Below are 11167 nucleotides of genomic sequence, written 5' to 3' on the forward strand. Positions count from 1 at the left end.
AAATAGTAATCATCCTTCTGATCTGTGAAAGTGAAATCGCCTTCTCAGAATACTGAGAATTGAGAAATGTAAATGCTTCTTGCAGATGATTCCATTTATACTTGCGAGAACACAGGAAACACTAGCTAACCAGCTCAGTATTTATTAGCAGGACCGTGGTCTCTTGAGACTGTGAGACGTGCGACTCCAAAGCTTTGCGAGTCTCCACCAGACCACTGCGTCCCAAACGGTGACAGCAGTAATCTGTCTCACTAATCTTCTGAGGACAGTTTTATAGTCACAAGACAAGAAATGTAAACAAACAAACTTTGATTAAAAAAAAACTTGTCTAGTTCAGTGTTTCTGTAAATAGATATTAGGCCAGTAAACTCAGGAAAATGCTCAATGCTTGATTACATTTACCAGTTTACAATAAATGGGGCTCTACAGCAACTTTTCAACACCTTCATATACTAAAATGTTTCAGCTATAAATAAACGGACTAATAAAGTGTTGCGCTGTTGTTCTGTTTCACAAGTCTTTGGTGTTTGTTTGTGGTCGTAGTTAGCAAACTATATTTACTTTGGGCCACAAAGTGTGTGCAGAACATAACCAGCTGCATTTTTTTTTTTTTTGACATTTTCCGTCCCATGCTTTCCATCTGAGGTGTAGATATTTGTTTCCATAAAGCCGAGATCAGCGTTTGAATTTGCGTCTAATCATCATCACAAAAACCAGCTATCACTTTTAACGACCTAATAAATAGTTTTGTTTGTTTTTAATTCAAATAAGTTGAAAGTTTTGTCAACAAAGCTTCTAAAGATGTGCCTGATATGGATTTAAAGGATAATTCATATATATATACATATAAATTATAATTCAGGGAGAAACTGGGGCACCTTGATGTTGAATTTAGTCTCCAAAAATGGTTGCAAAATATGACTAAATGTCTGCAGTTTGAAGCCCTGAGACAATAAGAAAAACTACGTTTTGTTGGGTTTTATTGGTGACAGCTGTTGGTTTGGTATCAATCCTGTTGCAGCTGAGTATCTAACTGTATTTATTAGAAATCTTTTCCACAACTTGACTTCTTTACACAGTTCACAATATTCCTTATCTGCCTCTGATCGCGGTACTGTTTGCTCAGGTCCGTGTGTATGTGCATGTGTTCGTTTGCCTTTACTGTTAGCAAAATATAAAATATGGTGAATCCCCGGACGTACTGTTATGAAACTTGCAGAAAGAAATCAGAAATTTGAGCTAAAATTTGGTGTGGTAGCAGCTGAGAGTCATGATCAACAAATCCTCCGAGCGCAAACACATCTCACATCACATCATTTACAAGGTTTGACCAGAACAGCTACATCCTCAACAAAAGATGATCTTAGTTTGAAACTCTGACAGGGGAGGAAGCGAGCGATATGCATTCCTTCAAGGAATGCTAACCTTTTAATTCAGTGGTCTCCAATCCTGGTCCTCGAGGGCCACCATCCTGCATGTTTTACTTGTTTCTCTGCTCCAACACACCTGATTTGAATCAGCGGGTGATTAACAGGCTTCTGCAGAACACGAAGAGGTCATTTAACCACTGAATCAGGTGTGTTGGACCAGGGAAACAAGGAAAAGATGCAGGATAGTGGCCCTCGAGGACCAGGGTTGAAAACCCCTGTTTTAATTGTTCACCTTTTTTTTTTGGTTTAGGGTTACTTGTAAATGCTGACTTAGAAAGTTAGAAGTACAAAATGTCTCGGTTTTCCGTTCAGGCTCATTCTAGTTACCAAATTTGATCTTTTCATTGATGCATTTTCCACCAGAAACATCCCTCACTAATAACTCATTAACCAGACGAGCACAATGAGTTGCTTGTTGAGGCAGCAAAGTGCTGCAAGGCTGTTTGAGGCATGCAAACACTGCACATTTTTGAAAGAGTGAGTGCACAAACCAGCACACACACACAGTCCAGACCAGCATAACAAGTTCATACCTCCTAACTTTACATTTAAGAAACAAAGATTTAGATGACAATAACTAGTTGAAATATCAACTCAAAAGGCACAAAATGGATTTTTGTTACATAAAGCGTTTTGTGAATTTAATAAACTGGAACAGAAAGGTGCAAAGAGTAAAACTGTTGAGCAGCTACACAGCAGAATCCTCTTTCAATTTGGTGTCCTTAGTTACTAATGTCTTTCACAGGTAAGTTTTTCATCTCTGCAGTGAGTTCTGCAAACTCTTCGATTCAATGGCACTTCTCCAGATGGGGTGCTCTCAAAAGCGTTACATAATGTCCTTGAACGACAGCGAGCACAATACACTGAATATGAAAAGGGGAGAAAGAGAGAGCAAGACACCCACACATTTGCACCATCCGCACTCAAAACATTCACAGGAAGAAAGCTCACGCTGCCTGCAGGGTATTTCAGCATGGCATCTGATCAAGAAGTTTGACACGAAAGGTCAACTCCTGTGAATCTGTTTGACTCCAAGCATTTTAGCAGCAACGCGTTATCTCAAAGCTGCGCATTAAAGGAAATCCGAGCAATATTCGGCCGCGTGAATCTATAATTTGGGATGTTTTTGAGTGGGAATAAATGATTCACCTTGAACGTCTGATGCGTTTTATCACAAAATGAAGATAAAAAGCTCCTGCGAGTGTTTACACAAAAGAGTGTGGGTGGGGAAGTTGCCCAGGAAATGGAACAATTTCACAAATAGGGTGAGGAGGGATTTATCTAATGGCTCTCCAAAGCAGTACTGATACTCTCCGAACAAAAAAAAAAACAGAATACCGCATCCCTTTACTGGCCTCTCAAAAGTTTTTCTGGGCTGGATTCATTAGCAGTCATGAACGAGTGCGAGTCGAACTGAAAACTGTCAGAGCAAAAAGACAATAAAACAAACTAATATGCTGCACCAATAATATATGGAATTAAAGAAGCATACTTTGTAAAATAATAAATGGATATGCTGTCATTTACAGTGTGTTTACCTGAGCTCCCATCATCTTTTATTTTTTTAATTGTCAAAAAAAATGCACTTAAGATGATTCTGTCGGTTTAGCATAAAATACACAAATTTCACATATGTAAAATTGGCTGAGTTAAAGCTATTTTTTTCCTGTTTGCTAAGGATGCGTAGCCGTGGCTGTCACGGGGAGATAATCTCACAGGTTTTATGTGAGTGCTGCATTTCATGTGCAGACTTTTCTACTGAGGCAAACATTTGCCCATCCCTCACCAGCGCCTTTTTTAATCAGACAGTACCTGTAGACAGCTAAACATGTGCATCCATTTTGAAGGTAGTTCAAGGTGACTTTTCCTGTTTGGTATGCCCTGTGACCCGAACAGTCACTGATAGAACTCTATTTATGTCTGCTTAGACGCGTTCTCGTGACGAGCGTTCAAGAGCACACGTTCCCCACACAGTAACCTGGCAATGTGCCCGTTGTTGGTCATTAATTAAAAAAAACATTTGCAGGGCTTGTCCTAAAACTTGTACAAATATTGTAATGGGCACATACAATGTGTAACCTCACACTACTTGTACGAACATAATCTAAACCTCTAAGAGTAAAATGTCAACATTAGTCCTTATCTCAGCAGAAAGAGATCATTTTCTTATAATAAAAAGACTGAACATGAAAGAAAACTATAAAGATTGTGCCTTCAAGTAAGGGGAAAGTTCTTTATTGTAATGTAAGAGCAATAAATTCTACTTAAAAAGTCACTTTTGTATACAATATGGCCCCTTTATCATAAGAATAAACATGTACAAAAGTGATATTTTCACAGTCCCCTCCCCATTCTGTTGGGGTGATTCAGGTTTTTAAGTTACTAACTCTACCAACAACAATTTGCAGCTTTGACTTTCAAACAGTTAAAAAAAACAGGGTAAAGAAAAAAAAAACCCAAAGCGAGCACTAAGCATAAAGGAAATTAAAAATGCTCACTCAAGGATTCCATTGGACAAGCTGAGCCTCCCGCAGATTTGATGACGCCAATTACAGAAACCTTTGAACCTTGAGAGAGTTTAGACAGCGAGTCCCAGCGGCATCCAGCTCATTTTTGTTTTTTGTTTTTTTCCCAACAGTTGGGAAGCCTCCTACAATTTCACTGCACAGTGTGGAGGAAATCGTAGGAGTGAACTATGAGAAGCACCGTCTGAAGCGAAGGTCATCTCGTCTCCGCTCGCCTCTCACGCTCGGGCCAGATCTCAACCTGAAGTCAGGTTCACCTTAACCAGATCAAACAAGCTTAAGTGGCGTGAAAACAAGCTCGGGAGTTTGATGGCTCGAGTCTATGAAACAATAAGTGCTTCACTAACCCATGATTTGAGGGTTTTGCCCTGTTTTTGTAGCTGTGTTTACATCCATAACTTAACACCTGTTGTCCAAGTGTATTACACACACTCACACACCGTGTCAGAACTCATTTTGAGATCACATTCAAAGCTAAAAACAGACTTTTTATGACTTAAACATAGACCTACAAAATCCCTTCAAACTGTTTAATGATGCAAATTTGCTAAAATTGCTATTTCTAAAATTGCGCGAGACAAAAAAAAACAAAGACTCCAAAGCATTCGCATCTGAAAGCTTGCATCGAAGCTCAGTTCTCCCTACCTGGAGGCTCTGGAGATGGAGTTAATGAGTTCGATTAGTCCCTAGTGTGTGTTCAGGGATTAGCACCTCATCCACTGAGAAGAACCCCTCTCGTTTCGAGCCTGAAGGGTAGGGAGAGTGTGGAGAGGCTGCTACAAAGAGGAGGAGATGAAGTGCATATAAACAATGAGAGACGGAGAGAGAGGATTGGGAAAGGGAGAAATCACCAGCGTTGTAAGTGGTTAGAAGCATTTGGAAAGCATAATGAGCCCTAATAACAACAGAAAATGCCTATTATGTGAGGAACCCTGCCTGTGTGTGTGTGTGTTTAGAGAGGACAGGACTAAGTGGCTTTTTTATGAAGACAGCGAGAAAAAGTAAGTGATTACCAGCAGAGGAGGACAGCAGGTTATCCTGTCACACATCCCCTCTATAAAACTATATACTATAAACTCCAAGAGGCAACGCAATCATGCACATTAAAACAATTACGAAAAACTATCTGAGGCAGATAACAGGGTTTACTCTTATAGTACTCTTTAAACCATATAAGGGGTTTTTGCATTTCTCTGATGCTGACTCTAAAACGTAACAAAGCAAAAACAGGAAAATAAAAGGTACTAAAAGTAAGTATCTAAAAGAGAACGAGAGCACTCGAGCCTCTCTGGCTGACAGATGGTGTCAACCCCAGTTCTAAAGAAAACCTGCAAGAAGTCGCATTTGCATTTCCTGTAGAGGTTCCCCATATTTCCTGTCAAGGCCACTGTTGTTCTGAGGCACAGATCAAAGCATGAGTGCAGCGTGTTCTCGGTGCATGCACGTTATCAGACTGAAGTTTTGTGCGCTGCTTCGGTGCGCCACATGATTCAGCACATTTCTCTTTACTCCTTATGGTACGAGATACAAAAAAACAAGTAATATAAGGTCTGAGAAGAAAACAAGAAAAAAAAAAGGTCAGGAAATATACAAGTTGATGTTACCAGTGACTAAAATGATCATGAAATATCCATGGTCATGAAATATCCTTTTATTGCTCCAGTGCGTCGTCATTATTTTCACCATGAAGAGGACCTGACAGTACAAACACCTAACATATATTTTTAAACTTTAGGACTCACTAAAACAGCTCTGTGACGGACTTGCAACCTGTCCAGGGTGTACCCCGCCCCTCGAACAATGACAGTTGGAGATAGGCACCAGCTCCCCGCGCCCCGGAGTAGAAAAAAGTGGTTATGGATGGATGGATGGATGGATGGATGGATGGATGGATGGATGGATGGATGGATGGATGGATGGATGGATGGATGGATGGATGGATGGATGGATGGATGCCTCATTATCAGCCATGACATCAGAGCATGGAGTGTGGAGAGACAGGCAAAAGTCTTTGGCTAGGCTAACAAGAGCTAGTTTTTTTGTTTGTTTGTTTTTCAGGCTTTTAAAACAGCTCTTTCTCAAAAACGACAAACCAGTGTGAAAGAACGCTACATTAGCTAATACTGAACCTCTGCACTCTTGCATGACACTGCTTATTCAGTTTGTTGCCGTTTTCTGAACTGGCCAGCATCCATGCTACGGTGTGACTGCATGTGTGCTGGGCACAGATAAACCCTGTATGCGCTGATGGCACCGAGGCTGCTGAATGCATCAGGCTGCTTCTATGAGGTGTGGAACGTGCCGCGGATTACCAGCCGAAGGAGGCCCTTGTGTGACATTTATGCCTAAAGAGAAGATGGACAAGCCCGTTGCCGCCCAATAAATGTTTATAAAACTATTTATTGCTTGGTTGAGAAAACAGCCACACACAAACTAAACAAACGGCAACATGCAAAAGTGTAGAGATTTGGTATGAGATAATGTTCTCTCTCACACTGGTGTTTTATCTTTTTTGACAAAGAGTTATTTTATAAGCCTGAGAAACAATAAGAAGCTGGCCCTCATTTGGCTCGCCTTTAGTCTAGCCTGGAAGACTAGCTAATACTTTTCTCCACACTGGCTGTTAAGGTGCTAACTATTGATAGCTATATGGCAGAACATCGCTTCAAAAATGACCAAACTATCCCTTAAAAGGTCCCCGCGTATGCTTCCAAACAAAACAACTCCACCACTGGTTATTAAGAGATTTGTCACAAAACAACAAGAAGCACAAAGTAGGCACCGGCGTCACTCCAAGCAGCACAGATCTGATCCTGGGCTTTTTTTTTCCTCTTTGTGTGACTTTGTTCTCTGGTCAACTCTGAACAGATGGTCCCTGCCTAGATCCATCAAATTGTAAAAATTAATCTGATACTGCGCATATTTACAACAGTGTTTCCATTATGTCGAGCTGGGAATCATTACACAATCATCCCTGAGAATGAATGGCAAACGCCAAAGTATGTAAAGCAACTTAAATTGTATTTATTCTGCCAAAAGGTTTTGGTGCATTTATCTGCTCATACACGTCAAACAATTGAACACCAGATTATTACTGACTTATCTAGCAATCATTCAAATGATCTCCATATCACAAATCAAAGCTCTGTTTCATTATAACCACTAGATATGCAAGTATGATCGGGAATAAAGTGATAAAGTTGGTCTTTTTTGAAGAAAAAAAACACTCCTGTTCAGACCTGAAGTGGACCTAACAAGGATTAATAATGGAAGGTTCCAAACCCTGTGTCAACTCAAGGCCCGTGGGCCAGATGCGACCCGTCGTTCAATTTCACCTTGCCCATAAAGTCATATTTTAAACGCATACGAGCTGGCTTGCAGGTGTACAGCACCACTAAAACTACAAATCCCAGAATGCACTGGAACAGCAAGCATTCTGTCAGGGCTCCCTACTCTTCTTCAGCAGCTGTATGAAGAAGCGTAGAGTCTAAATTAAGCTAGCTCCTGAAACCAAAACATGCCTCTGAGAGCAGATGCTGTGAAAATAGGTGGAACAGAGAGTTTGTTAATTATTAGTTTAAAAAAATATTAAACCTGTTAAGTCTTGTGTTCAGAGGATGGAACCATAACGTGACATAAGACGAGGCTGAAACACCAGGACGGACAGAAAGATCTGAACTTTAACAGAAGCTACTTTTATTACAGCAGAGAGATGAATCAGCCCTGTTACTGACGGTGAGAGTTTACCAAACGAAGTGTGTGACAACGTGCAAACAGAAGAAAAAAAAAGAAAGAAAGCGGTGGCCGAGTCGAGGTTGGGTGCTGATCGGACGTTTCGAGTTGGATAAGGAAGCGTGTCAGTTTTATGGAAAGTAAAAGGAGACGCCGCAGAGCTCCAGGAGGAAAGCTGCCGTGTGACCGAGCTGCTGACGTGGAAAGAGCCAATCGATTTCAGACGTCTGAAGTCAAAGCGTGACGCCGCGTTGGCGGCGCAGTTTTGATGTTTCGCTGCCGACCCAGAGGCAAGCAGCCCCAAATGAGCTCTGCCTTCGGCGCCACGTGTTTCTGTGTGATGAGAAAATTAACAAAATGTCACACAAGAGTCGTCTTAGTCATGCAAACCATGAGGATTTCCAAAACGCAGAGGCCGATCCCAAACATTAATGACCTTACAAGCTAAAATATAGACTGCAGGGTTGGGCTTATATCAGAGCAACAGAGCTGCTTTATTTCATCTTCATGCTGATTCAGCATTCCTGCTATTGTTTGTCCTGTTTTCTTTGTGGCAATCTAACAACTCCGGCATACTTTCTGCTATTTTAGCTGTTCGTCTATCAGCATGTTCAGCTCATTCAGGTGCTTTGACTTTAGCTTTTTGTGACTTTTTTTACTTTTCAAACTATTTAACTTCATTTACACTTATTTTCCTGAAGAAATACATTCAGACATCTTTGATTACTTCACAAACATTGCTCTGTTTGAAAGCTGCTTCAGCACACCAGCTCTACCTTGTCTTCTTATGCTACGTTTAGTTTTTAGCTACCATTCAGCTATTCTTGATATTTTGCTACATTTAGCTGCTTGTTCTTTTAGCTACCATACTGATGATTTAGCATTATAGCCAGACGGGTGCTACTTTTAGGGTTGAGCTAGCATTTTTTTTTGTTGCTACATTTAGCTTTTAATAAGAGTTTTGCTCCTTATAGCTAATGTTTTACTTGTTTTTTTTTTTAGTTACCATTGGGCTCCTTTTAACTTGAACAGCTCAGTTTCAGCTACTTCTAAAAACATGGGGGAATGTATGTCTTCCTTTTTCTAATAATTCCAGTTTGGTCCCTGACTTCGTCCCCGTGTTGAATTTTCCCCCTCCCTGTGTTTCTCACTTTGACACCTCTGCTCCTGCTGATTTCTTGATGCTTTAGAAAAGCCACACTTGTCGACTTGTGCACTTTGTCACATTAAATTGGCTCAACGGGGCCAAAAGAATCTCACGTGCGCCCTGGACCATAGGAAAGACTTATCATCAAGTCCACGGCTTGACGTTTTTTCTTCCAGTCTTTGCAAACCGAAAGCAAAAATCCAGTCTTATAGCACCAATAACAATCGCAATGCTTTAGTTATTATATCTGAAAGAAGATGCAAAACTACATGATTTTATTTTTTATTATGTACAACTACACAATCACCACCAGCCCGAGTACACCCTTCACTTCATGTTTAAACTACTTAGATCTGAAGAAAAGACACGGGTGTGGTCTGATAATCATTTTTTCCGGAGTAAGCTTTTGAAATTGAGCAAAAAAAAAAAAAAAAAGACCCAGAAGTATTTGAGTTTGTCGTGATAAGTTGCGATTAAGCTCTCCGGCTGCATCCTGCTTTATCTGCTCCAGTTCTCTTTCAAACCTGCTCTGGACTAAATGTTTCCCACCAAGGCCAAAGCTAACGTACTTCAAGCAAAAAAAAAAAAAAAAAAAAAGTTTTGTTTTGGGTTTTTTTGAGTAGTTTTCTTTCGGATGATGTCAACAGCTTTGCTGAGTGGAAAGCTACAAACCGCTCCGTGATGACGGCATGAAAGTGACCCGTGAAGGTTCTCTGTGCGTTTGGAGTACAGGAGTCTTTTCAAGAGTTGAGTCCATACGCCGTACAAACAAAGACAGGAGCAGGTCATGATGTGCTTATCAGCCGCCGCCAGGGCTGAGGCTGAAGAGAGCCCTAAACTCTGAGGAAAAGTTAACGTTTAAAAAGAGAAATAAACCATTGCTGCAGAGACAACGAGTCAAAAGGAGTGACTGAGAGCGACTTCCACAAACACGTCTCCAAATAGAGTCTTGACCCCGGACCTTGTATTGGCAGCAGGCCTCTTTCCAGTGAAAGATTCTGTCGCGGTAAGAACCTTTCCTCTGTGCCTGACGCGTCTGTTCGAATCCCACAGAGCAGCGGGGAGGACAGAAAATAAAAGAAATAACTCCCTGTTGCCTCTCTAATAAAAGAAACGAGGGTTGAGGATGAATTCAATGCAAACACAAAGTGACAATCCGTTTCATGCAGACAGTGACATCACATGCAGAGGCCACAATGTGATTAAAGTTCAATGGTGTCAAAAATAAAAAAAAACAACGTCTCAGTGGCAAAGGTTTATCTCCTGATGTGGAATTGAGTCAGACTTCAATGTCAAACTGTTAAAGCTAAAACAGAGACTATAAGAACAAAAACCTGTACTGTTCATCACCAATATGTCTGCCACTCTGGGTTTCCTCTTATGTACTTACATTATTTCATAGCTCTCAGTTAAACAAAGCTGGTAATGTTTTTACCTTGGAGCGAGCAATAAAACACACCAACAATGTACAGAAAATCAACATGTTCCGTTTTGTGAACACTGACATCCATTTCCAAGGAGGTAAAAATCAGTCATTCGTTTTAAAGTGATGAGGAGCCGCGGAGAGAGTCCTGGAGACATTTTGGTTCTGAGCTCATGAGGTCACCGGCGAGGAGACAACACAAGATGAAGGGGGGACGTTTACGTTGAGAGTGTGTGTGTGCATGGAAACCAGAAAGGCTTCAATAAAACTGCGAGGCATGCAACAAGTTGGGACGACAGAACGCTGGAAGACGTGAGAACTTCTCAGCCTGCCTTAATGAGGAACCAGCTCAGACATTGACACTTTCTTTGGTGACTGGCTGGAAAAGGAAAAAATGAAATAAAATAAAACGGCGACGTGATACGTTTCCAGCTGAGTTTAGTTCTTTTTTTTTTTTCTTATAGAGCCAATTCAGCTTTTGGGTGTCAAGACCACCTCGATGTTGTTGTCGTGTCAGCTGTGAAGTTTTCGGGTTTGCCCCCCTTTTTTTTGCGCGACAATTAAAACTATGTGAGCGGTGAGGGCGCTCAGCTCCTACGTTCTCACGTAAACAAGATTATTATTATTACTATTTTTTACTTTAATACAAGTTCAGCATCTTACCTGGCAGCCCGGCTCCCGGCTCAGGGGGGACAAACCTTCGGCTCTGGCCGCGGCAGGCAGACACAGCTCGGGCAGCGCGTGTTTCACGGGGTCCTCCTCAGCGGTCCGTGCGCGCGCAGGATCCGAGCGAGAACGCTCCTCCTCCTCCGTCACACCCACGCGCCTCTCACACACACAGCCCGCCTCGGGGCGAAAGTCTGCGCGTAAACAGTTATCATCATCGCCGGCGAGGTGGCCGTCTGTTAGC

General features: G+C 41.5%; 1 protein-coding gene across 3 annotated transcripts in view; it reads right to left on the minus strand.

Annotated features, from left to right (window-relative positions):
• adcy7 (adenylate cyclase 7) overlaps positions 1 to 11070 on the minus strand; it is a 49227-nt gene extending 38157 nt beyond the window's left edge. For 2 of the 3 annotated variants that reach the window (XM_017428701.3, XM_017428699.3), the window contains exon 1: positions 10921 to 11069. The gene's annotated coding sequence lies outside the window, so the exon portion shown is untranslated. Of the gene's footprint in view, positions 1 to 10920 lie in introns of all 3 variants that reach the window. The other variant, XM_017428700.3, reaches the window with a different exon arrangement.
• Between the last annotated feature and the right edge of the window lie 97 nt (positions 11071 to 11167).

The sequence above is a fragment of the Kryptolebias marmoratus genome, linkage group LG15, assembly GCF_001649575.2.
Source record: "Kryptolebias marmoratus isolate JLee-2015 linkage group LG15, ASM164957v2, whole genome shotgun sequence".
NCBI lineage: Eukaryota > Metazoa > Chordata > Actinopteri > Cyprinodontiformes > Rivulidae > Kryptolebias > Kryptolebias marmoratus.